General features: G+C 37.0%; 1 pseudogene; it reads right to left on the bottom strand.

Moving 5' to 3' along the window:
• Positions 1–15,895: 15,895 nt before the first annotated feature.
• The window catches only part of LOC149169245 (COP9 signalosome complex subunit 1-like), a 28,212-nt pseudogene continuing 17,003 nt past the window's right edge, over positions 15,896–27,104 (bottom strand).

Below are 27,104 nucleotides of genomic sequence, written 5' to 3'. Positions count from 1 at the left end.
AGTCACTATGTTTAATGACGCCGGAACACGTCTCTACCTAGACCTCTAGATGTTTGCGTTATGTTTCAAATGCGTTGTTAGGTTCATTCAGTATATTTTAAGTTGATCTTTTTAAAGTTTGCCTTTCAAGGTTCACCACGAGATGTATATGACAAATTCCTAAATGCAGCCTAAGATGAGAAGCAAGCTTTTTCAAATCTTTTTGACTGATGAAAATCTTAACTGCTGAGGGAGAAGAAAAGCAAATTCTTTTCACACAGTTCATACAGCACAAACTAATGCACTTTCTCCTAAATCATCATGCAAACTTTTTCAAATGAAAAATGCACAATGCATGTATTTTCTTTTCCCCTTTCTTAATGTGGATGGATACAAAAAGAAAGTGGTTATATAACTTTGATTTCGTTTTAAAGCGAAAGTAAACAAGCTTGTCCAAAATCAAAAGACACCTTAAGATTCACTTGCTTAATCACTGGAAATACATGAAATCAAACCAAACTAACGAAAGTAAAATGACTAATCAGCTATGGACAGCAAACAAGCTAACTCTTTAGACCAGCAAAACGCCTAACACAGGTTCAGATCTAAGAGGCCAAAAGCATGACTAGTTTACTTTTCGTTATGGGAAATTGTAAATGAGCAAGAAATACAAAGAACAAGTACAATTTCGTTATATAACAGAGGCGGAATAATGGCAAGTAATATTGGTTTCAAAACAGGTACAAGACTGACACATAGCAGCAAAACTAAGTGAAAACAGGCAAGAGAAAAGAGGAAACCCCAAATGCACTAAGCAAATTTGGGTCAACGCAGGCTCTGCACAGTCAAACTGGCTCTCAGCGCAGGTAGTCAGTTCGGGACCTACGTTGCAAAGCAGGTAGCCTGTGTACTACCTGCTTTGGAAAACGAGAGTTGCGTTTTCACAGTCTCCGGGTCATAATTTTCTCAAAAATGCACGGTTTTTGCTCAAATCAGAAGCATTCAGTCAAGCATACTCAAAGGGATGATTTAGAAGGTGCAAAGCTATCACTAAGAGCTTACAAGGATCTTTGTAGATCAGCTCTTCAAATCATGAATCTGCTCAGAAAATGAGCAAGAGTAGTTGCCCCTCTACTTCGCTTTTGATATAGTCAAAAGCTTTTCGATTCGGTACTCTTTGGTTCAGGATATGAATAGCAAAGATACTACAAACACAATCAAACGGATACGATCCCCAGCGGAGTCGCCAGTTTGTTGTAGGGAAAAGTATCCGACTCGGATGACCCTAACCCACTCTAAGGGTGACAGTTCCTTAGCAACAACTGTAAATCAAACTACTGAAGGTTTTCTTCTTTATGAAAGCAAAAGAGGATGGAGGAAGCACTAACCGTTGCCTTGCGCTTAATGTCGAATCCAAACTCTCCTCTTTGGCCGCTTGCTCCTAGCTCTTTGTCCTTCTGCTCGCCCAGCTACAATGAGATCCTGCACAATGACAAAGAAGGAAACTACAAGAGGCATGCAATCATAACTGGTTCATGGATTAGTGTAAACCAAACATGCAATCATCACAATATATAATTGAACAAAAGCACATAGAAGAACCTCAATAGCTTTTATTAATGAAGAAATAAAGGTTCTGAGAGGATTACAACCATTGCAGGCTGCAACCCAGCAACACCTCCCAGCAGAAAGAATTGCTCTTCTTCACCTCTCTCAAACAATCACCCAATAACTCAAGAATGAAACCAACAGCATATCATTACTTTGCACCAAATTCCAGCCTCCAGAGCTCATAGGAGAGAGCTCAATATATAGATGAATTGAGAAAGGATGAGTCAGCTTGCAACTGATGTGTAGCTGCCTTGTGTCCTCTCTCTCTTCAGTTAATCTTTAGTTGATCTTCAGTTCTTGAGTCCACTTGGTGAACCTTGCTTCCACTTGGAGAAACAAAGCCTCTGACTCATCACAAGGCGAAATACCTGATCCAAGTGTCAATTTTGGAAGATTCCAAAGCTATGACTCACTCTGCCACATGTCCAAACTCGCCCAACGCAGGTGGGCTTTGTTCTGCCTGCTTTGCAACGCAGGTACACCATGGAGCAGTTGTGTTTCAGCGCAGAAACCCAGTGGAGCACCTGCTTTGATTTCAGGATTGCTTGTTTTTGAGTGTTTTCAGGTGGAGAACTGATCTGAGAGCTGTTGGTTTGCTGACCTTGTTCCTCTAAGGGTAGGAACATCATGTTTAGGGAACTTTGGATCCCTTGGATTATTGACAATTCATGCTTGTTGCTGTAAGGCACAAAATTGTCTATAACACCGAGTAGATGAGGTAGAATGGATCAGCCCCATTGAAATACAAAATAAGAAGGATGCCACAAAAATCAAGTTCTGCATAGATTATAGTAGCCTAAATAATCCATGTGTACATGACCCATTCCGGACGCCTTTTGGCGATGAGGTCTTGGATAAGTCTACAAGGAATGAACTATACTTCTTCACGGATGGATTCTTAGGATACCATCAAGTCTACATAACAGGAGAAGATAGGAAGAAAATAACGTTCACCACAGAATGGGGGTCCTACACATATCATGTAATGTCATTAGGTTTCAATAATGCACATGTTGTTTTCTCCTAGATTGTCATAGCTACCTTCAGGGACTACATCAACCAATTCCTAGAAGTATATATGGACAATTATATAGTTTACAACTTGTTGAAGAAGCATAACAACCTACTTTGAGTGATTTTTTGTTGACGCAGACAACTGCAAATCTATTTAAACCTGAACGAATCCATCTTTACAGTTACATTCAGAACATTGCTAGGCCATATCATTTGCAAGGATGGTGTTTTCATGGACCCGACAAGGTTGCGACAATTGCAAATATGGAACCAACAACCAATGTGAAGCAATTGTGATAAGCACCGGGCCACACATGATATTATATCCTATTCATCCGCAACTATGCATCCATCACCATTGCCATGGAGGGGCTGATAAAGAAGAGAAAAGCATTCATGTAAAAGAAGGCCCCAAATTTTATGTATTTTATCCAAAATAAAAAGAATAAAAATTTATTATTTTCTAGCATGTTCTTCATGCTTTATTTTGGTCAAAATAAAAATGCAAAAGGTCATGTTCTTCATGAACCTTGTAAAAAAAGAAATTTTGAATTTTTTCAAAAGCACCATTTGTCCTACAATTTTCCAATTTGGCCATCTAGAAGATACGTTGGCCAGCCTAAAAGATGTGTCCTTTCATTTGAAGGAACAACAATATATTAGCACCTATCTGTATATTTTCCTTGAAACCATGCAACTACTTGAATAAAAAAACTTTGATTCTCCAAGACACATAATTTCTAGACTAAATAAGCAACATAATAGAAATTGAGATAAAGCATAGTCACACATAATAAAACAATAATTTTTAAGGGAACCCAATTGAGAAAACCCTATGCTTTGTTGTAGAATTCTATTGAAATAAAATAGATCAATTGATATCTTTACAAGGAAACCCTATTTCACTAGAGAACAAGCTTGTTCTCACTACTAACACTTAGCATGAAATTCCCTATGTATACACTTTATCTAGCTCCTTTCTCCTTGTTCAAATTTCTTCCTATTTACTAGTACAAGACATGGACATATTATTTAGGAATTTCTTTCTATATCCTATCTCACTTCCATAAGAAAATTCTCTATTTTGATCTGCACACAAAATCCTTCTTGATACGCCCTTGCTACAAGAATATCTCACACAAATGTTTTCTCAACAATAATGATACAAGATACACCTTCATCCTCCTTTTAAGTAATTAGATCATACTGATTCTACAAGTCAAATTTAGAACAATATTTGTGAATGATGAGTTAATTAAGTTTGAGTTGAACTCTCTCCTCATAACTTGGAGTTCTAACCAATCTTTGTCTCAATCAAAACTAAATCTCTCAACTTGTCTTGTTCTAAATTATAATTTCCTATTAGAAGTCTGTTAAATTGATCCTCCAATTCCATGCACGAATTAACTAATCCACGAACTCATCCTAATATAAATAAGTTGTGCATTCTAAAGGAAGAAACTTCACACATGCACAAATACTTATCTAGGGGAAAGAAACTTCTCAAAACCCCTTACTATATACACTGCATTAATCAAAGAATAAAGATGAAATACATATGCTTTCTCAAGCCTAAAACACCCTGCAAGTGTATAGCCTATGCCTCTACCTGACCGATTGACTCTGGCCAAGACTTAGCCAATTTTAAATCTCTCTAAGCTCCTATTTCCTTGCAATGTTCCCTTGAGAAATTGGTCCCTATTTTTGAGGAATTTTCAACCATGGAATTGCGTAATTTACTTAAGTCTTTCCTCTGACTACATGCACCACTTATATACATTGGAATATGCTAAAAATTATAGTACACTGACTTGGAATCTTCATCTCAACTGGGTAGCTTGAATTCTCTACATGAAACAATTATTTTGGGTTGATTCATTAGTTAACTAGTTGATCACTGAGTGTGGCTAAAGTTGCACTTCCATGACTTGACCTCCACTAGTTCTTCTGACAGTTAGAACTAGTTAAACTAAGAATAAATAGAATTAACTAAAATATATTTCTACAAATTTGCAATCAAACATACTAAACTGAACTCAAGCTTCTCCAACTTGAATTAATCGAGTTAACTTAGGGACAAGTTCCATGTCACCTCAGTTAACTACCTCCAAGATTTCTGCTGAAATATAAATTCGAATTTTCCCTAGTTTAGCCAAGGCAAAGTCATACTCATATTTTCTTTCTACATTTTCAACACTCCCTCTCAGAAAGAAAAGGATTATCAACTAGCCTTATCCTGCACCTATGGAACTCGAAATTTTCTCTTGATAAGGTCTTTGTCAAAATATCAACATCTTGTTCCTCTATTAGAATGTACTGCAACAACATAATCTGCCTCTGCACATAATGTCGTAGATGGTGATCCCTGATATCAATATTCTTAGATCAATTATGAAAACAAGGATTCTTAGATATTTTTATGCAACTCTTATTATCACAATAAATCCTAGTAGGATCCTGATAGGGCCTAGATCTACCTCAGGTTGAAGGAAGGCAGGTCTAGCTTAACATCAAACCACGCTTAACTTGGTAGCTAGCCCTACTAAGTCGGGAGAGGGCTCTCTCCTTGTCAATCTCAATAATGATATTGGCAATTAGGACTTGAGATGAGTGAATTTAATGTATATTTTAGGCTAGGTATAGTATTTCAGGGTTTCTGGTTTGATTTTTAGGTTTTGGTTGCTGGGTCAATTGGAGAAGGCAGATTGGGTTTGGGAAATACTCTTAGAGATACATTCATGTTTTGTGGGGCGAGGTAGACAAGGGTTTATGTACTAGAAATGGATTAAGATAGTAGATTAAGATAGCTGAGGAGTTGATGAGGGCATAAAGATACTATGAATCCTCTTCAAACAGTTGAAAACATTGAAAACCGAATGCATTCCCAAGACAAAGCACAACAATGTATTTTGTCCATTCACCTTGATTCATTTAGTTTTAGAAGAGAAATATGGATTTGGATACATATAAAACCTAAGAAAAACTCATTACAAAGAGGAAACAATACATAAACTCACTATCACAAGCATCCCACAAAAATAGCTGTGAAACCTAGTTTTATTCCTTGCCAAACTGTTGATACAATTTTTTAATGAGTGCCACCACTTTTACCAAAGTCAAACTTTTACAAATGAATGAGAAAAGACATCATATATACCTCAAAACCATCATAGCTATCCATCAGGGGTCGAATCCATGAGTCAAGGAACTGTTTCAACAACATCTAAACTGGGAATAAGAAAATAGGCACTGGAACAGCTTGCCTCTAAAACTAAGGAAATTGATACATTCAGTTTAAAATCACCTTTAATTTGATGTGTCTACCCCTTCAAATGTTTTAAATCAACATTTAAATCATATTACATCATTTACCATGAAAAATTTACCAAGAAAAGAAGAAAAAGTCAACTGCTGAAGAGACTAGGGAAAATTTGACTTTTAGGCAAAATTGACAAAATTTGCCTGATGTGCAGTGCCACTTCAAGGCTACTTTTAGAGGTCTTCCGCTCATCCAAATCGGGCCCAATATAGCTTGTTGGAAATACCTACCTGTCTAGTTTCTGTAACACTTTGAATTGTCTGATTTGGAGGTCATTTTCCCCCTCAAACGTGGATTCTCCCAAGATTGGTTCCTGTGTGTCCAAAAAGTGGCAGAGAGGGCATTTTTTGGCTATCTTTTGCCCTTTTGGTGGCCAAGATCTCCTGCAAAATTGATAAAAAAATTTGGGTTTAGTTATTTTTTGACGTTGAATCCAAATCTATAAGCCATTTTTCAAGAGGATGCACCAATTCAATGCGCAGCGCCAGCCGAAATTTTCTGTGTTTCTAATTCAAAAATTGGAAAATGACAAAATTGTCTCAAAATTTGCCCAATTTTGGCTCAAAGATGCATCATGGGTTCCTTTGTTGGGCTAAAGTCACATCAGCAAAAATCTTGAGCTTTTCATCCTTCTTTTTTCCTTTTAAGGCCCTCTTTAATCTTGCCTTAAGATGCTTGATCTTTATGTTGCATATCCTATTCCCAGTCAAGTAATGGTAGGCCATATGCCTAAGCATCTTTTTGTCTTTGTTGGATTTCTTTAGAAGACCCTCAAGGTGGATATTTAATAACCACTTCTTGTTGAACTGTAGTCAATGGAACCAGATGCTTCTCTACCATTTCACAAAAATCAAAACATGACTGATGTCTGAAGCATGAGGTGGTTAATGGGCAAGCAAGTAGTTCACTCACATTGATGGGCTCCTCCCTTATGATCTACCACCTTTGTGAGGCTTTCTCTGCTACAAATTCCTCTCTCTAAAGATGTCATGAAGGGTGTCCTCCTCAAAATTGGTCTCCCTGTCCCTTTCCATGCTTGTCTCTTTGGGATGGTTTGATGAAGGATGGATAATAGGTGGGAACAAAAAGGTGAGTATGAAGAGCTTTTGTAAATGGAACAATAGTAATGAGATGAGGTAGGGGGATGAAGGGAAGGTTTTGGGGAGCTAGGGTTTTATGGAGGGATTTTGGGGTTTGATAAAGGGGTTAATTTTAATAGGGAAAAGGGGAAAGGGAATATGAGTGAAGTGAGATAGGATTAAAAGGGTAGGTTTAGGGCAAGTGAAAATGAGAATATTGAGACAAGGAAGAATATTTTGCAGTGCTGACAAATAAGATAGGAAGACACACTAGGGTTTTGAGTCTTAAGAGATAAAAATATAATTGAAGCATAAAAAACCCTACCTAGGCTCCAAAGTGAGTGTACTTACTTGTTAAGAAGGCAAATGAAGCATTTGTGAGGATCTGAGATGAATTTGTTTGGTTTTGAAGCCTCATTGGCCAATGCATAGTGCACTGAGCCCAATGCATAGTGCCTGCCTGATGTGCAGCGCTAGTGTATTTTTACACAGGAAACAGCTGCCTGATGCGCAGTGCCCCTCTAATGCGCAGTGCTGACCCTCTAATGCACAACGCCATTGTTCCTATGCAGAGTGCCAAATTCAAGGCGAGTTTTGAATACCTTCCTGATGTCTAATTTGTGTGTGTGATAGCTTTTTAGAAAATGTGTCGAGTCTAATTTCCAGAACATCTTGAATTTTTAAATTTGGAGTTCATTTGCCCTGTCAAAAGTCAAATCTCCCAAGACTGGTCAAAATGTGCAGAAGGTGACTACATGAATGCAAAGTGTTGTTGCAGTCAACTTTTGAAGGTCTTCCTCAACTCCAAATTGAGCTGATGCTAGCTCATTGGAAATACCTCTTTGTCTTGATATAATTTAAATCATCAACCAAGTCATTTGAACATCCCAGCTAGGTGAAATATTGATTTTCCCAAGGTCACTCTAGAAGTCCATCAATCCTCCTGAGTCCAATGATGTTTTCGACATTTCTCCCAAACCATGAAACCTGTGTAAAAAATGAAAATGGTTTTTCTTCTTGGGTCAATTATGGAAAAAAACCTCTCTCACTTTTCTCAAATTAATCTTCTCTTTCTCCGAAACATTATTCGAATAAAAGCTATCCCAATGTGTGGAATAGGGGATTTGTGGAAATGAAGGGAAACAAAGGGGATTCTAAATTCTTGAGAAAATTTCATGAAGTAGATAGGGAAGTTAGGAATTAGGGGAAAGTGGAATTTCAAAGATTGAGTGAGGGGAAGGGGTCCAAAAGGTCAAAACACAGGCCTAGCCTAGAAAATTGTCAAATTGTAGCAATAAACTAGGGTTTGTGGGAAAATGATGAATTTGAGGGTTATGAGTGATGGGAAGTGTTTAAGAAGGTATATTAAGGATAAGGGAAGTTGTATGAGCACCAGGATACAAGTTTGTTTTGATGATTTGACCATCCAAGAAAAATTACCTTCAAAACCCTAGGAGAGGGAAATGAGGCTTACCTAAGTATAACTGAAGCACGAACAAGGTGTAAAATGACCCATTGGAACCTGAAATGATGATGAAAACTCTTTGAATGAGGGTACACTAATCTGAATGGTGACATGGACCAATACTTGGAAGACTTTGGAAGGAGTGAAAACAACTGTATACCTAATACCTAGTAACCAAATTTTACTTGAAGACTCATTGAAATGACAAAATTTGACTTTGACACCCCAAGACCACTTTGTAAGGGAATATTTGATTACTAATGGAAGGCTTCAGAGGCTGACACTAATAGATCCATCATTTGACTAAATAACCCAAAAAATATATTTATCATGAAGATTGCCTCACATGTTTCTTGACTTACATCCATGTATTTTTCTTCTCCTGAGCTGAGTGCCACATATATTTTCTTATTTATATACCAAGAAACTGATGTAAACCCGAAAATTAAAATCCACCTAATGTACTGTTCCAGTCTGATGAACTTCTCGCCTAATGTGCATCGGTGAAGTCACACACCGTCACCCCCTCTGTCCATTTGTACTATATTCTAAATTGAGTAGTTCCTTTGAGGTACTATAGAACATGCTTAGTTTCCCTCCAAAACATTTTTCTTGGCCTAACCATAGCTTGACTCAACTAGTTGACTTCAAAGCACATGTTTGGTTGTGTGTTCACAAGATACATGAGTGAACCCACCAACTGTCGGTAAACAATCACATCCACTTCCTCACTTGAAGTGGCTTCTTATTTCCTCTAGTTAGTCACTAGAGTTGTCTCCATGGGTTTCCACCTATCCATGCAGAACCTCTGAAGTATATCACTGACATACCTTCCTTGAGAGACAAACAATTCCCCATCACCTTGCCATACTTGCAATCAAAGGAAGTAGTGCATGAGGCTCGTGTCCTTCACCTCAAACTCTCTTGCAAATTCCTCCTTGAGATATCTTATTAGCTTCTCATCACCAATGAATATCACGTCATCAAAATATTAAAAAAAAAAAAATCAGCAATTTACCTTCTACCAAAATATGATATAATTTTGCATCTGCTTCAATTTTGGTGAAGCCCAAACTAGTGAGGTAGCTATTGATCCTGGTGTACCAAGCACATGGTGCTTGCTTCAGACCATACAATGCTCATTTCATTCTGCACATGAGACTCTTGATCAAAAGTCTCTAATCTTTCCGTTGATCGATATACACCTCCTCCTTAATAACTCCATTGAGGAAGGCAATTTTCACATCAATCTGGAGGACCTTCCACCCCATTTGTGCAACCAAAGAAAGGGTCGATCTAATGGATGAGTACCTTACTACAAGAGAAAAGATATCCGCATAGTCAATCCCCTTTGTTGACCACTACGTGTCAACGAACCATAGTAGTACACCCCATTTGTTTACAAAAGGGATAGCGCCTGATCAACGAGTCTGTGTCGTTCGACTATCACGATCAGCCTAATCATGTTATTTTGTAGACCCAGTCTACATGTGTAAATTGTTAATAATCTTAACAGATCTCTGTCATGCATGTAATTTCCTAGGTGAACCTAATTTTCTAGTGATGATCTACATTTTGGAAGGTTTTTTGTCTCATTGATCCATGATCAGCAGAGTTTTCCTTTACCCTGACCCCAAAGCTGGAATGGATTTTGTCATCAAAATCTTAGGGGAGTCCTAGTGTTTTAGATCAAGTCTATGTAAAAGTTATTTTGGAATAATCCTAACTATTTGGTTAGGTTATTTTATTACAAATTCCTTGATCTGCTAGATTATGTTTGTATCGCAGAACTGGGTAGTCTATGAGGGTCTATGTCAAATGGGTTTTCCCCCTTGAGATCTACAAATGTAAAAATCATGACGTAAAATGTATTGAGGTTTAGAAAAATACTTTACCCCTAATATGTCCTAAGTCCTAATTCCTAAGTACTAGGTCCTAGGTAATTTTAAATTTTCCAAAGGCTAAATTTGAGGGTCCTTTAAAAAAAAAAAAAATTAAGAGGTCCAGGGACTAAGGTTAAATGATTATTTTGCTAAGTTTTATGCCCTTGGTGCCTAGGGTTAAGTCAAAATCAAAATTTTGAGGAAACTAACTCAAAAATTAAATTTTTGAATTAATTAAAATGCATTTAAATGATAATTTCAAATTTCCTCATTATTTTAATTTCGACGGATGAGATTAAAATATTTTTTGATCCTCATCAATGGTCGAGATCACCTTGACAAGGATAACTCGAACTATCCATTGGGAAAATTTTTCTTTAAATCAGAGGTTAGTGGTCAGTTGGGATCATTCGATCTTGGAGTTGTGTTCTAAGGAAATCTCTCTTGTAATCCTTTTTTCATGTGCAAATAAAGAAAGACTTTGGGGTGAATCTTTGCTGGTGTTACTCTTCTGAAAAATGTTGTAAGATGTTTTATTTTCCTGCATAGATTTACTTTTAGCCATTGATGTTATCTTATTGAAGATTGATTTAAACATGGGTATCTTTTCTAATCTCTAGGGTTTGAATGATAGTTTAAGTTTTGAATATAATGGCAGGTATCTCCATTAGATCTGAATTTCATTGTCATCTTCTCTCTCTATGTTAATGATTGAATTAAGTTGTGTAGGAAATCCTTGATTTTGAGATCACCGGGTGTTTGGGGAAGTCTTCAATTGGACCAGCTAACTCTCAGACATCATTTTCTGAAGAGCCCAACTGGTTTTCATCCCGAGCTTATCATTAGACTTTTCTGTTGTGGACGCATGAAGGGTTTTTTGAAGCACCTCATCTTAAATTTAAAATCTTAAAAAAATATGTGTGGCATAGTGACAGATCTAGCTAGTTAAAGCCTTTAACTTGTTAATATTGTAATTATTTAGTTGGTTTTTGGGTTTTTAAGGTTTCATTATTGTATATTTTCTTTCTAGGCATTTTGCTTTATCATTGCAGGTACAGATCTTGAAAATTTTTCAGGGTTTTCATTAGACAAATTTGAAGCCGGGTGATTTAAAATTTATTGAAGAATTTGGAGGGTTTTCTGGTCCATCTTTCTGCTACTGCCTGGGGTTTCATGCTGCATAAAAAATTTGAATTTTTTTTAGGGCCATTGCCTTTTGCTGTTGCCTGGGTTCTGCTTTCGCCATTTTCTGGCAGTCAGTCTTCTTCCTCCACGCAGCCAAGTCCACCACTTTTCATCCATTTCATGCTTTTGTCTCAATCTCCCTGCGTAGCCATCACACCCTAGTGTTGCCATCCCTCAATCGCTACTAGAACCTACAAACAAGTGGTTGCCTACTCCACCTATCCTTGTCCACATCTGATTTGTGTTTCCCCTTCCACACATCTCTCTGCCAAACGTCTTGCCCATTGTAACATTCAACCTGCAAATAAGAAGTTGAGAATTCGGTTTCTATTCCAGCATCCTCCAAGTCACCATCAACTCCCTTCGGCCCTCAGGAAATTTCTCTCCCATGCATCTCCCTCAACCCTGAGCCGCCCACATTCATTTTCACACATTGTTTCATAGCCATATCCGCACCTGTGTCTTTCTATGCATGCTACCCTCGATCATCCCCTTACTGCCATTGTCCTTCTCTTCTCATCGTACCCCACAGCTCCCAGTCCTCATCCACCTGCATGTGGCCAAGAAACCCTCGACGTCACCATATCCTTGCCTCAAATCCCTCGAGCAAACCTAGTTCACCCTCCTCTCTGTCTGTCGCCATCTAGTTGCTTGCTTCCTACCTACATATGCACAAGAAAGAACACACATAGTCGATTAAGTTTCATTTGTTTATATTTTTTCACAATAAGGGTTTAGGTTAGATTTTATAATTTATGTATATGTGCTAGTTAAGTTAGCATATATTTTTTTTTAGTTAGATATTAGTTTTAGAATTAGATTTTGTTAGATTTTAGTTTTAGATATATTTGATTTTAGTTTTGTTTTATTTTTATTTTAAATTTAGAAATTTATAATGAATAACGATATATATATATATATATATATATATATATATATATATATATATATATATATATATATAGATATATATATATTCAAAATGCATAAAAGGATTTTGGGGTTTTTTTTAGTCTTGTTTTATGATTTTGATTTTAATCATTTCAAAATAATCTAAAAAAATAAAAAATAAAAAAATTTCGAAATATTTTTGTCACATTTAGTCTTAGCGTATTCACCTAAGGAATTGTCATGTTTATAATTTTGGTGTATTTTTGTGCTAAGGCTAAATTTTGAAAGAAAAGTAGTTTTTTTTTTCGTGGTGTTCGACATAGTTAAATATGCTTAAATTTCTATACCTAAGGATTAACTATTCGAAAGTGGTGAATCATTCTCTGAGATTGCTTGGCATTTGAATTTCATGGTTGAGTAATGAATTCATCTCTTTAGAAATTTAATTGCTAGGTAATTGCTAAGTCATTGAAATTTATTGCTTGAATGTTTTAATGCTCATTGTATGCTAGACATTTTAGTAAGTATTCTCAAGCAATTGTTGAAAGGTTTGTTCATATTTCTATTTCCTAAGCAGTAGCAGGAAACCAATTACTCAGTTTTCACTTCATCTAGCGAAGGAACTGATCTTAAACATTCAAAGATCTAATCAATTTTTAAATAGCGATCAATTCCTTGCTTCCCCATGCTATGTCTCCCAAGCTAGCTGACTCCCAATTGGTTTTCCTTTATTCCATAGGCTCTAGCGCCCATAGCCTAGGGAGATAGGTTAAATGGACAGAGCGGGGATCAGGGTGACATCCCCCGGTCTGAGCATTGTCACGGTGCTTAGACACTCTACGCGACAACATTTTTTGGCACTGCTATCGAGGATATTTTATTCTCGGCGTTTCAATGAATTTTCTTTTTTCATCTTTTCACCTGAGTTGGAAACGCCAACATTTTTTGGTGCCGTTGCTGGGGACCAATTTATTGGGTCTGGGCTTTATAACATTCATCATTTATATTTCATCTTTCTATCATTCATTTCAGTCGGCAATGAAAAAAATTTTTGGCGCCATTACTGGGGATAGAGTTTTTATGCCCTTCGTCCTCACGACATTCATCTTTTCGATCATCTCATATTTTCCACCATTCATTAACGTGTGAAGCAGCTCAGCATTTCCTGAAATCATTTTATCTCTTCATCGCCCTATCATTTTTTTAATCGTTTCATCTGCACCTTTAGCACTTGGACATCTCAATTTGTTTCTTGTTTGGGTGGCAACTCCATTTATTTTCCTTTATTATTTCTCAAACAAGAAGCCCTCCCTTATATCCAGTTGTTGTTTCCCTTTGGATCCTAGAGTTAGATTCATGTTCAAGTGGCAACTCCGTTTCTTTCATCTCTTGATTTTCTTGATAAAGGTCTCTCTCTATCTTCCATTTGGTCCCTCATTATTCATTATGGATTATTCATTTACCCTGTGTCATTTTACTGATGTTCTCCTTGATATTACGGAAGTGGCCATTTCTAAATTGTCTTTGTTCTTGGGCGGTGATTCAGTCACTATTAGAAATAATCTGTGTAGGTTTTCTTGTATAATGCTCATATATTGTAGTTTTCCCCAATATGATTAGGAAGATGTAAAAATGCGTTTATTTGCATTTTCTTTAGAGGGTGATGATTTTAATTGGTTTAATAATTGACCTAAAGATTCTGTCACTTCTTTACAAGACATCATTCATGCTTTTAAAGATAGATATGGTTATCAAGATAGCTCGCCTTGTGCCCCTAAAATTATGCAACAGAATGAAAGTGATTTTGTGAAGGATTCAATTGTTGATGAAAGATTTCAAGACAATTCTCCATATCAGAATGTGCCATCCACCTATACCGTTGTATATCAAATCCATGATAGTGGAAAGGCAGGGACAAATTGTCAAATCAGTGTTGACAATGAAAGGGAAATGTTGGACACCTAATCCTAAATGGGTTAGTGTGGAAGCCGAATAGACCAAAGCAGTTCAAGAGACCTTGGGATCTGAAACCCAAGAGTCACATAATGTACTATAAATGTAAATCTCTTGTTAATAAAAAGGAATTGCATGATTTATCTTTCACATTGTCTTGCTGTCCATGTGAGTTTAACATGGTATCAGAGCCGCTTGTTTTTCTGTGGCCTGTTATGTGCATGTCAGTCCTGGCCCTATGCCATATTCTTTTCCAGCGCTCTTGACATGCTGCCTCTGCCATATAACGCATCTGTCCAAGCCGTTCTGAGATGTCTGTCTTCCATATTCTATTTATGAGACCTGCATTCTCTATCCATATACGCTCCATTTAAAAGCGCTGCACCACCTGAGATTTACCATTATTCCCTGACAAAACTGTGATTTTAAACTGTTGGGTTTCCATATATGCCACTGGCCTCCATTGATTGTCCACACCTGCGCTGCCCTGACGCTATTTCATATAATCTGTTGTTCATTACTATTCCTGTATTGCCCAGTGCTACCTCCTGAGAATTGTCTGTTGATATTCGAATACCTCTCCTCCCAAGCCATGCTGCCATATGACTGCATTTGTCAGAACTGTGTTTAATGCGTTTTCGTGCCGGTTTAATATTCTTCTCTGACTGCAATGCATCCCTAGAGTAACGCAAACGCAGCTCATCACCAGGTACCAAACACAATTTATTATCCTCCTTTGGGAAGACAAAGTATACTATGCGCTTCTTATTGAGACAGTAGGTGGACGGACAGTTTAAGCTTGAGGTTCTATTTTTTCCTGCGCGAATGTGCATTTGAAAGGCTGCGGAGGGCTTTCTTGTATTTGACCGCTGCGATTCGACCCCGTAACTCCTATCAGCTGTCATTTTTTTCTGTTAAAATATGTTCCTGCGAACCAACAGAAGTTGTGGGTTCATTCTCCATTCAAACATTATCTCTGCATTGAATACAGTTTGAATGCAATGTTGAGCAAGTCGTTGGTTCATTTCCTCTACGTTTAGTAATGCATACAGTTCTATTTGCAATGAACGTTGAATGTACACTAGTGAAGCCGACTTGGGACAATCAAATTCGTGCGATGGTTTATCCCTTGGTTGAATTCTTTGTGTGTTGAGTCTTGTGAGTGCATTGAAGCTTGCGTTGATTAAAATCCAGATTTATGTGCGCTGGTATTTGATGGTTGAATTTTGTATTGAATGTCGAAACTGTATTTTGGATCTCTGTGTTGAGTGAAGTGTAATCTCTTCATATTCTCTCTGTTCAAGCTGCCTTGGAATGCCTTTCTATTCTCTGCGATTTTCAAAGAAAGAAACGAAGCCGTGTCGCTCACTCCCTCTGCTGAAGCTTTCCTGGCGCCGTTGCCTATTATATTATAAATGGTGTAATTTATTTTATTCAGATTTGCATTTGGATATATCTCTAGATTGATGGCAGCAATGTTGCGGAGGCAATTGCAAAACTATTTGTTGCAGTTATATCATTTTTTTGCTTTGTGCCGAATCTGATCATACTGTGTTTCCACATGATCATGTAGATGTATATCAAGCAGTAGGTTTTCCGTGAGATTCTGCAGATACTCTATGCATGAAGCATATCGGCTTGCATAGAAGTCATGAATAAGTTCCCTTACTTCAGGCACTAGTTCCAAGAAATTTCGAAAATTGATATTGTCTATAACTTTATTCTTAAGTTCTGATCTATCAAAAGACGCAAGTGCACAAAGTCCTCCCTAAGTTGCAACATCTTGCAGAGCAATAACTTCTGTATAGTTGTTCCCTAGGTCAAATTTTGTCTCAACAAACTTGCGAGCAACTAGCTTGTATTTCTTGCTTTCGAGGTGAGCTAGACCCGCAACACATTTTAGCTTGGCAACCACAACAGGTTGATCCTGGACATCAGGGGTTTGTTCAGCCTTGGTCACATAACTGGAAACGTGCATGAATTGACCCATCTCAATGATGACCAAAATCACATTCAAACGCATTTGGATAATGTGCTTTGAAGTGGTGCAGTAGTCACGCGTTCGGACATAATTCTTGAAGGCGTCTGCAAGCAACCCATGTGCATAGTAGAAGTCACCGAAATCATTGTATCCCATTCAAATGATTTCCTTTATTAGATTTGTCTTGTAGCCATTTAGCTCATTCTCAAGCTTGTCTTTGCGTTGTTCAGCCCGGCGTTCGACTGAGTCAATCCAGTCTTGGTCGAGGGAGTAATCAGAACCCAACTTCCCACCGATCTTGTGGGCGACCTCTTTGAAGAGTTGGGTGTTGTCGCCCTTCTTGATCCCATCAAGAAGCTCGTAAATTAGCACAAAATTATTCCGGATGGCATCTTCATCGAATGCACCACCAAAGTAGGATTTGAACAACGCCACTTCCTCAACCACAAACTTTAAGGCACAGGCTGCATTAGCATTGCTATTGACAACAATCAAAATATAGACATTGCTGATTACAATAGGAGCAAAGGAGTTCTGGATGCCTGGAAGAACGAATTCCTCATCATTTTAGGAGGCTGAGATTTATTGGGGATCATTTGTACTACTGCTAAAAGATCAAGGGCGCATTCAATAAGGACAAGTCCAAGTCTTTCATTCATTAAAATAATGTTAAAACATGGTTACATTTTTTCATTGAATTTTGGTCATATATGAATGATGTTTATTTGGTTGATGAGCATATGAATGATTTGAGTCATTGGGTTTAAGAAGTTATGAATTTTCCTATTGATGAGTAGATATTGGAATTGAGATAATTCCATATATGATGGCTTTTAATGGAAGTAAGAAATCAATGGTGAATGATTTTGAATCACATGAAAGATAAGCTTCCGCATGCAATGGTACAGTTGCGAAATTGCCAGCTATTGAGGTTTTTGATTTGGGTAAAAAAAAAAAGCTGAGATGCATGTTACTAGTCCGTTTTAAAGAACCTGGATTCTGGGAACTTGTTGCTGACGCTAATTTGAAAGTGAAGGAGTACTTGAAGGATCCAAACAAGTTTGCAGTTGCTGCTGCCCCAGTGTGGCTTTGTATTTAGATTTCATTATAGTGCATTGATTCCTTGATTCCACTGTTGCATAAAGATTCTGGTGAACTGATTGTAGTCTTTTATATTGCACACTGATCATTTGCTGACATTTATAAAGGGTATTGCTGTGTACTGTGAGTAGATATTACTTTTCTGCATTGAGTAGTAGTTGTGATCAGTTTGTTAAGGTGTAAATCAGACATTGAAGAAAAAAATGGCCAGAACCAGTGAAGTATTACAGTTCCTTAAAACTCTGATATTATCTACTGTTGATGACACATTACAAATCAGCAAAGGATCTCTCTCAGAAATTCAGACATGTCTACAAAGTGCACAGGAAAAGATCGATTTTTTGCAGCTTGAATCACAGCTACAGCAAGAAGAACTACATCAAAATAGACACCATTCTGAACCTGTTTTTGTTCAGAACATTGAGATAACCACCCATCAGCAACATGTTAATAATGTTATAGTTTATTCAAATAAAGCAGCAGTTGAACATGCAGATGCAGAAACTCAATCTGCACTTCCCAAGCCCATCATCAGACCTTGGGAATAGCTTGTCCACAACAAGCACACAACTGGTCTTGGATATGACAAGGACTTGTCCTTTCATATTCCAGACTATGCCAAGCCCATTCAGTTTCAAAGTGCTGGATTTATTCATGACAGTTCACCTGCTCCTCATGACAGTTCACCTCCAGTTGTTCTAGATTCTACTCCTCTTCCACCGCAACAACAACAAAAACAACAACAGCAGATCGTAAAATGCCAACATTGTGACCGAGTTGGCCATATGAAAGATCACTGTTTTGATCTTCATCCATGTAAGCACTGTCATAAAACTAGTAATTCTTCAAACAGATGCTTCAGAAACAAACGTCCTGCAAGAACAAAGATTCATCTAGGATGGATCGCTTCTTGGAAGTGGGCATCAACAGCCAAGAAGATATTCCAAACACATGTTAGAACTTGTTCGATAGTATTGAACAGTCTTGCAGCTGAGTTTTCTCCATCTTCTCACCTTGTACCTGACAGGGGGGGAAATGATGGTCATCTACAAGCTTCAAAGTCACATCAAGCGAGCCTGAGCCACAACCTGCCACACCAGTTTCAGAGTTGTAGCCAGAGACAAAGATGCCCGTGAACATGCCTTCAGTTCGCAATTTGGGATACTTCCCCTAGCAGAAGACTTCAGCTTCTTGCCAGTTTTGGAAGAGTTCCAGGAACAAAATTGAGAACACTTCCTCTAGCAGAAGACACCAGCTTCTTGCCAGCTTTGGAAGAGTTCCGGAAATTGCATTAAGCATTCCAGAGTTGTTGGTCATCCTTAAACCATCACAGGTTGAGACTTCCCTTTTTCAGGTTGAAGTTTCACCTTTTATGCGGGGTGAGACTTCCCTTTCATGGTTGAAGGTTTCCCTCTTTAAAACAATAGGATCACTTCCTCTAGCAGAAGACTTCAGCTTCTTGCCAGTTTTGGAAGAGTTCCGGGAACTGCACTAAGCGTTCCAGTGTTGGTGGTCATCCTTAAACCACTGCCCTTTATACCAACATTTCATAGAGCACATTCAGCCTAGTGCTGCCATGCATTTTTTGCACATTTTGTATTACAGCTCTCTTCTTGGACTCATACATAACCCTTCGGATTAAGGGGAGGAATGTTGGACACCTAATCCTAAATGGGTTAGTGTGGAAGCCGAATAGACCAAAGCAGTCCAAGAGACCTTGGGATCTGAAACCCAAGAGTCACATAATGTACTATAAATGTAAATCTCTTGTTAATAAAAAGGAATTGCATGATTTATCTTTCACATTGTCTTGTTGTCCATGTGAGTTTAACAGGAAAATCATAAGCAAATTATAGAGGAACTGATGTGGCTGGTAAAAAATATGGAGATTAATCAAGAAAGATTTGTAACTGATTACATCAATGATATGATAATTTTATACAACCACCTAGAAAAGCAAGATAATGAGATGGAAACCATGAAAGATTATCATGATAGTTAAATTAATTCTATGCAAAATAAGTTATTAACTATAGATGAAGAAATGACTATCATGACATTCGATTATAAAAATCAGTTGGCTACCATGCAAGAAAATCATAAGAAAGATATAAACTCTATGCAACATTGATTCATGACCCTAAAAGAAAAGAATGACAAAGTAATAAAAGATATGGAAGCTAGTGAGATATGTCTTCAAAATAATTTATTAAGCATGGAGGAATACCATGGGAGGGAAATCAATTCTATGAAGGTTGAACACTCTAGCCAGATGGATGCCATTACAATATAGGTATAGAGATTTCAACAGTAGTCAGAGGATTAGAAGCCTCCTTCTCTATTGCAACAAGCTCCATCTTATTATGAGGAGGTCATTGGTTCCACTGAAAAGTGGTTAATTGAAGGTGACCCAGATAAAATAAAAAACGATAAAGATCAAATGCAAAATGAAGAAAGACATGTCACACATATCTTGCATACTCCATCTGAGATTTTTGAAGCATAATGTTCCACAAAGAAAAAACACAAGAGAAACAGAACGATAAAGCGATTTGATGCATCAAATAGTCGTAAGCAGCTTGATTTTCAGATAGGAAAAGGTCCTACCATATGGAGAATTGGACATGGCACATTCGAGAAGCAACCGTAGATTTGCCTGAAAGTAGGCAAATGCTTAGTATACACTATATTGAACGCATCTGATGTCATGGGGCATCCTCTATATTTATAACCCTACTCCTTGTCATTTTAGTATTTCATTTCTATCCTAGGATTAGATTTACTTTTCATATTACTAGATAGCTAATAAATGAAGAGCTTATATCGTTCCCATCCTTAACGTTATATGATGATTTTTGGATGGACGCTACTTATGTTTTGTTGTGTGTTGCGTGGACGCAGACTCTGGATTCTCACATTCCTACAGTGCAGCAACGTATCCCCAAGTAGAGCCAGATGTTGACCACTACATGTCAACGACATAGAGGTACACCCCCTCTTCTTGCAAAAGGGATAATGCTTGATCAACGTGTCTATGTCGTTCGACTATCATCATCAGCCTAATCATGTTATTTTGTAAGCTAGTCTTCATGTGTAAATTGTTAATAATCTTAGTAGATCTATGTCATGCATGTAATTGCCTTGGTGAACCTAATTTTCTAGTGATGATCTACATTCAAGAAGGTTTTTCGTCTCACTGATCCATGATCGACAGAGTTTTCCTTCAGCCTTACCCCAAAAATGGAATGGATTTTGTCATCAGAACCTTAGGGGAGTCCTAGTGTGTTAGATCAAGTCTATGTAAAAGTGATTCGGGAATAATCCTAACCATTTGGTTAGGTTATTTTATTACAAATTGCTTGATCTGCTAGATTATGTTTGTATCATAGAAATAGGCAGTCTATGAGGGTCTATCTCAAATGGGTCTTCCCCCTTGAGATCTAAAAATGTAGAAATCATGATGTAAAATGTCTTGAGGGTTAGAAAAATAATTTATCCCCTCATAAGTCCTAAGTCCTAGTTACTAGGTAAATTTAAATTTTCCAAAGGCTAAATTCAAGGGTCCTTTAAAAAAATTAAATTTTAAGAGGTCCAGGGACTAAGGTTAAATGATTATTTTGCTAAATTTTATGACCTTGGTACCTAGGGTTAAGTCAAAGCCAAAATTTTGAGGAAATTAATTCAAAAATTAAATTTTTGAATTAATTAAAATGCATTTAAATGATATTTTCGAATTTCATCATTATTTTAATTTCGACGGATGAGATTAAAATATTTTTTGATCCTCATCAACAATCGAGATCGCTTTGATAAGGATCACTCGAACTAGCCATTCGAGAAATTTTTCTTTAAATAGGAGGCCAATGGTCAGTTGGGATCATTCGATCTTGGAGTCATGTGCTAAGGAAAGCTCTCTTTTAATCCTTTTTTCATGTGCAAACAAAGAAAGACTTTGGGGTTAATATCTACTGGTGTTACTCTTCTAAAAAATGTTGTAAGATGTTTTATCTTCCTGCATAGATTTACATTTAGCCATTGATGTTAGCTTATTGAAGATTTATTTAAACACAGGTATCTTATTTAATCACTAGGGTTTGAATGATAGTTTAATTTCTGAATATAATGGCAGGTATCCCCATTATATCTGAATTTCATTGTCATTTTCTCTCTCTATGTTAATGGTTGAATTAAGTTGTGCAGGAAATCCTTGATTTTGAGATTACCGGGCATTTGGGGAAGTCTTCAGTTGGACCAACCAACTCTCAGACATCATTTTCTAAAGAGCCCAGCTGGTTTTCATCCCGGGCTTATCATTAGATTTCTCTGTTGTGCATGCATGAAGGGTTTTCTGAAGCACCTCATCTTAAATTTAAAATCTTAAAAGATATATGTGTGGCATAGTGATAGATCTAGCTGCTTAGAGCCTTTAACCTGTGAATACTATAATTATTTAGTCAGTTTTTTGGTTTTTAAAGTTTCATTATTGTATATTTTGTTTCTGGACATTTTGTTTTTATCATTGTAGGTACAGATCTTGAAAATTTTTAGGGGTTTTCATTAGACAATTCTGAAGCAGGGTGATTTAAAATTTATTGAAGGATTTTGAGGGTTTTCTGGTCCATATTTCTGCTGCTGCCTGGGGTTTCATGGTGCATAAAAATTTCAAAATTCTTTTAGGCCCCGCAACCTTTTTCTGTTGCCTGGGTTCTCCCTTCCCCATTTTCTGGCACTGAGTCTTCTTCCTCCATGCAGCCAAGTCCACCACTCTCCATCCATTTCATGCTTCAGTCTCAATCTCCCTATGCAGCCATCACACCCCAGTGCTGCCTACTCCACCTATCCTTGTCCCCATCTGATTTGCGTTTTTGCTTCCACACATCTCTCTGGAAAATGTCCTACCCATCGTAACATTCAAATTGCAAATAAGAAGCTGAAACTTCAGTTTCTCTTCCAGCGTCCTCCTTGTCACCGTCAACTCCCTTCGATCCTCACATAGTTTCTCTCACATGTAGCTCCCTCTAACCTGAGCCACCCACATTCATTTTCACGCATTGTTTCATAGCACCCTGCAGCTCCCAGTTCCAATCCACCTGCATGCGACCAAGAAACCAACAACGTCACCATCGCCTTGCCTCCAATCCATCGAGCAACCCTAGTTCACCCTCCTCTCTGTCTTTCATCGTCTAGTTGCTCGCCACCTACCTACATATGCACACAACAAAACACACGCAATCGATTAAGTTTCATTTGTTTATATTTTTTCACGATAAGGGTTTAGGTTAGATTTTATAATTTATGTATATGTGCTAGTTAAGTTAGCGTATACTTTTTTTTGGTTAGATCTTAGTTTTAGAATTATATTTTGTTAGATTTTAGTTTTAGATATATTTAATTTTAGTTTTCTTTTATTTTTACTTTAAATTTAGAAATTTATAAAGAATAAAAATAAAAATATAAAATCTCTCTCTCTCTCTCTCTCTCTCTCTCTCTCTCTCTCTATATATATATATATATATATATATATATATATATTTCAAAATGCATAAAAGGATTTTGGGGTTTTGTTTAGTCTTATTTTATGATTTTGATGTTAATAATTTAAAAATAATCTAAAAAAGTAAAAAAAAAATAAAAATTGAAATATTCTTGTCACATTTAGTCTTAGCGTATTCACCTAAGGAATTGTGACATTTATAATTTCGGTGTATTTTTGTGCTAAGGCTAAATTTTGAAAGAAAAGTTTTTTTTTCATGGTGTTCAACATAGTTAAATGTGCTTAAATTTCTATACCTATGGATTAACTATTCGAAAGTGGTGAATCATTCTTTGAGATTGGTTGGCATTTGAATTTCATGGTTGAGTAATGAAATCATCTCTTTAGAAATTTAATTGTTGGGGCATTGCTAAGTCATTGAAATTTATTGCTTAAATGTTTTAATGCTCATTGTATGCTAGACATTTCAGCAAGTATTCTCAAGCATTTGTTGAAAGGTTTGTTCACATTTCTCTTTCCTAAGCAGCAATAGGAAACCAATTACTCAGTTTTCACTTTATCTACCGAAGGCACTGTTCTTAAACATTCAAAGATCTAATCAAATTTTAAATACCGATCAATTGCTTGTTCCCCCTGCTGTGTCTCCCAAGCCAACTGATTCCCAGTTGGTCTTCCTTTATTCCATAGGATCTACCCCCCTTAGCCTAGGGAGACGACTTAAATGAAGAGATCGGGGATCAGGGTCACAACCCCTGGTCTTAGCATTTTCGCGGTGCTTAGACACTCTGTGCGATAACACCCTCCATCTGAGAGTACCCCTTGGCCATAAATATGGCCATGTACTTTTCTATGCTTTTTTTTCTACTTGATTCACCTATAAGATCCATCTCGAACCCACAACTGAGTTGTCAACTAGTCTTCGGACCACTTCCCAAACCTTGTTCTTCACAATGGATTCTTACTCCTCCATCATTGCATACCCACATAATGGTTTCTCTATTTCTTCCTAAAAATAGGATGGCTTAGTCTCTATTAGCTCAGTCACTAGAGCCATGTAGCTAGTGTATTGATAATCAAAATCTAGTTTAGGGGCCAAAATTTGCTTAAAGATGAAAGTGTCTAGAATTTCTCGAATGTTGAACTACCGCTTCTATCACGGTGACATGAACCCAACGCAACTTGTTTCACTCAAAACGGATTTCGTATGAGGAAGTTAGAGGCCGCTGACCATTTCACCAAACAACCAAAAAAATTACAGGTATTGTCCAATCAACAGTCTGTATTGTTAATGTGGCAGGTGACTATCCAGGTGACTATGCAGGTCAAAGGTGGTCAACACCCAATGAGAAGTCTCCAAGTTTACATCACTCGTTGGTCTTCAACTAGGTGATATGGCAAAATATGATTGGTTTGTGGTGGACCAATGAGAGGGTGCCACGTGGCAAGCCAGGGGTCACCAATTGTCCCTCCCATTGGTCAAAGGTTAACAATGGGTTTTGGGAAAAAAATTGGTGGAAGTCTAGGTTGAACCCACAACCTCCCCTCCATTGACCACATGCGCTACCAATTGCACTACCCATTAATTCTTGTTATATAATGGAATGTGCTTCACATTAAAGGTTAAGTGCAAAGGTTAAGGGTTAACCACTAGCGGTTGACACTATATGCACATGTGACAACCTCTACTTAACCGCTAGCATTAAACTTTAACCACAAAGGATCAATTCTAATTAAGTAATGATTAGCCCTTACTTAAGCAGGTTTTAGTTGGCAAAGTCCAGCAAATCTAGAACCGCCCCCAAATTTAGCGGGATTAACTAAAGTTTCCCAGATTTGGAGGAGATTCCTAGGGAAAAATTGAAAAGACCATAACTTGATGGAATTTCAACCAATTTTAGAAAATGAATAGTTAATTTTCAGTGTTTTTGATGCTTTGAATACAATGGAATGGTTTAAGAGGAAATAGAATAATTATACAGATGATATTTCCACAGGGAAGTTCAAGGAACCCATAACCACCAAGGAAGGATGTCATGCACAGATCATCCAGAGTCAATTTTTAGAGATATAATAGTCATTTTTGGGGTTTTTGGGTCCTCTGAACTAAATGGTACAGTTTCCATATCCATTGGAGTTTAGTATAATCTTGTAATCAACCATTTGACCAAATAATTCTAGGAGGGCCTAGCCATTGAAGGGGGTCCTAGGAGATGTAGCCCAGTACTAGAGGGTGAACTCCTTGATCAGATTTGTGTTATGATTTTTCTATTTATATTTTTCTACGTTCCATTTCTTTTCCATGTTATTTAAGCAGCTAATTAACTCATAATTTTCTCACACATGGCACATAAACCTATTGCATAACTGGGTAAATGGGACAATCCTAAATAATATTTTAACTAATGAGGCAGCTTACATAGAATTAGAAATTTTATCCAAGATTTCATATCAGGTTGGTATTAAAGCACTTTTTATCTCATTTGAACCCTGAGATGGTTTGCCAAGGTTAGCTAGAGAATTAGCTATTGGTTTTGAAATTGTGCAAGGATCCTTTAGTTGTGTGCAAGTATTTGTGTATAGGCTGAAGCAAGGAGAAGCTCAAGATTGAAAGCTTCGTTCTCAAATCACAATAAAGAAGTTTCTGAAGCTTTGTAAATTATTGTGAATCTCTTTAATTCATTACACTTGTCATGGCAACTTCAACAAGTGATGTTTCTAATCCATCTTCGTTAGCAAGAATCTTTGATGAAGAGATGTTGCAGGAGTTTATCATAATGAGAGATATGGTGCAAGAGATGTATGAGGATAGGAAGGAGAACACTATACTTCAAGAGCAGTTGATGGAAATGAAGGAGGAGAAGCAATCACTTCATGAAAATATTTATGGGATGGAGACCCAACTCCATGTTGCAAAGGAAACTCTAACCAAGTATATGCATGAACATGAGGTATGCAATTCAATTTTATCTTCAATTTCCTCTCAAAATGAATGTTTTGGTGCTTTTGAAAGACACACTAGAGGAATAAGGTCCAAATTTGATGAATATGGGCTATGAAGGTAAAGGGTTAGACAAACATGCACAAGGGATAGTTGAGCCAATTGTTGTGAGGAAATGCCTCGGTATGTGGGTCTTGGTTATGGATAACATGATGGAGAATGGTCCAAAGCTAAGGAGGCACATGAAGTTATTCCAAGAGGGAACTACTTTACATGTTCATAACCTCAAGCTTGTGAAGATTGTGTTCATGAGGAATGCAAAAGTTTTATACTCACATTGCAAGAAAATGTCCATAAGCATGCAAACAATGGTTTCAACGAACAATATGATGTCGAAAGCTCTAATGTTATTAACGAAATTGTTGGTATTCCAAAGAGAACTACTACCTCCTCAAATTCACCTCCTCAAGAAGGCAACAAAGGTGAATGTTCAAGGTATAAATATACCTTTAATCACGTTTATTTTGATTATGTTAAACATGGTAAATCTTCATGTAATAATTGGAGAAAATTTCATGTTCTTTTTGTTGTTTTAATAAAAATAATGTTTCAAGATGTTGGAAGAAAATGGCCACATATAGGAAACTTACAAAGAAAAAGGGACAGAAAGCCAAAGGTCCATTACACAAGGAAAACCATGTTGTAAAGAATATGCAATTGTTTTGCACTCATTTCCATAAAACACATATTTCATTCAATTTGGAAGTATTATGTTACAAGGCCTTCAACAACATTCATTATTTTGTAAATCTCCATATTAACTTAATTCAACATGAAAATAATTTTAGTATTTTCAAACCAAGTAGAGATCATGAATAGGTCAAACACGGAGTTTTTATTTACAATAGTATTAATACACAATAGGAGTGTGAAATCAAACTCTTAGAAACAATTTGTTTAAGATAAATAATACTAGTTTTTCTAACATTCAATAAAGATATTATAGTCATGGATAACAGACTAGATTCCTCGATGTTTGAATTTTGTGTCTGATGACACTAACCCCCTTTCCCACAACCTACGAGGGATTTATTGATTGAATGATGGCGATGTGAGGATCTTAGTGTAAATGGAAAGGGTGTGTGTCCCTTGCATTGCATTCAAACTATTCTACAAAAAAATTAGTAAAATGTTTTTGTGCTCAATTTCCT

This window comes from Pinus tabuliformis, chromosome 4_2 (assembly GCF_031772625.1).
Source record: "Pinus tabuliformis cultivar Carrire ecotype Pingquan chromosome 4_2, CPIR1, whole genome shotgun sequence".
NCBI lineage: Eukaryota > Viridiplantae > Streptophyta > Pinopsida > Pinales > Pinaceae > Pinus > Pinus tabuliformis.
The sequence above is the reverse complement of the archived record's forward strand: the minus strand, read 5'-3'. Positions and strand labels throughout refer to the sequence as shown.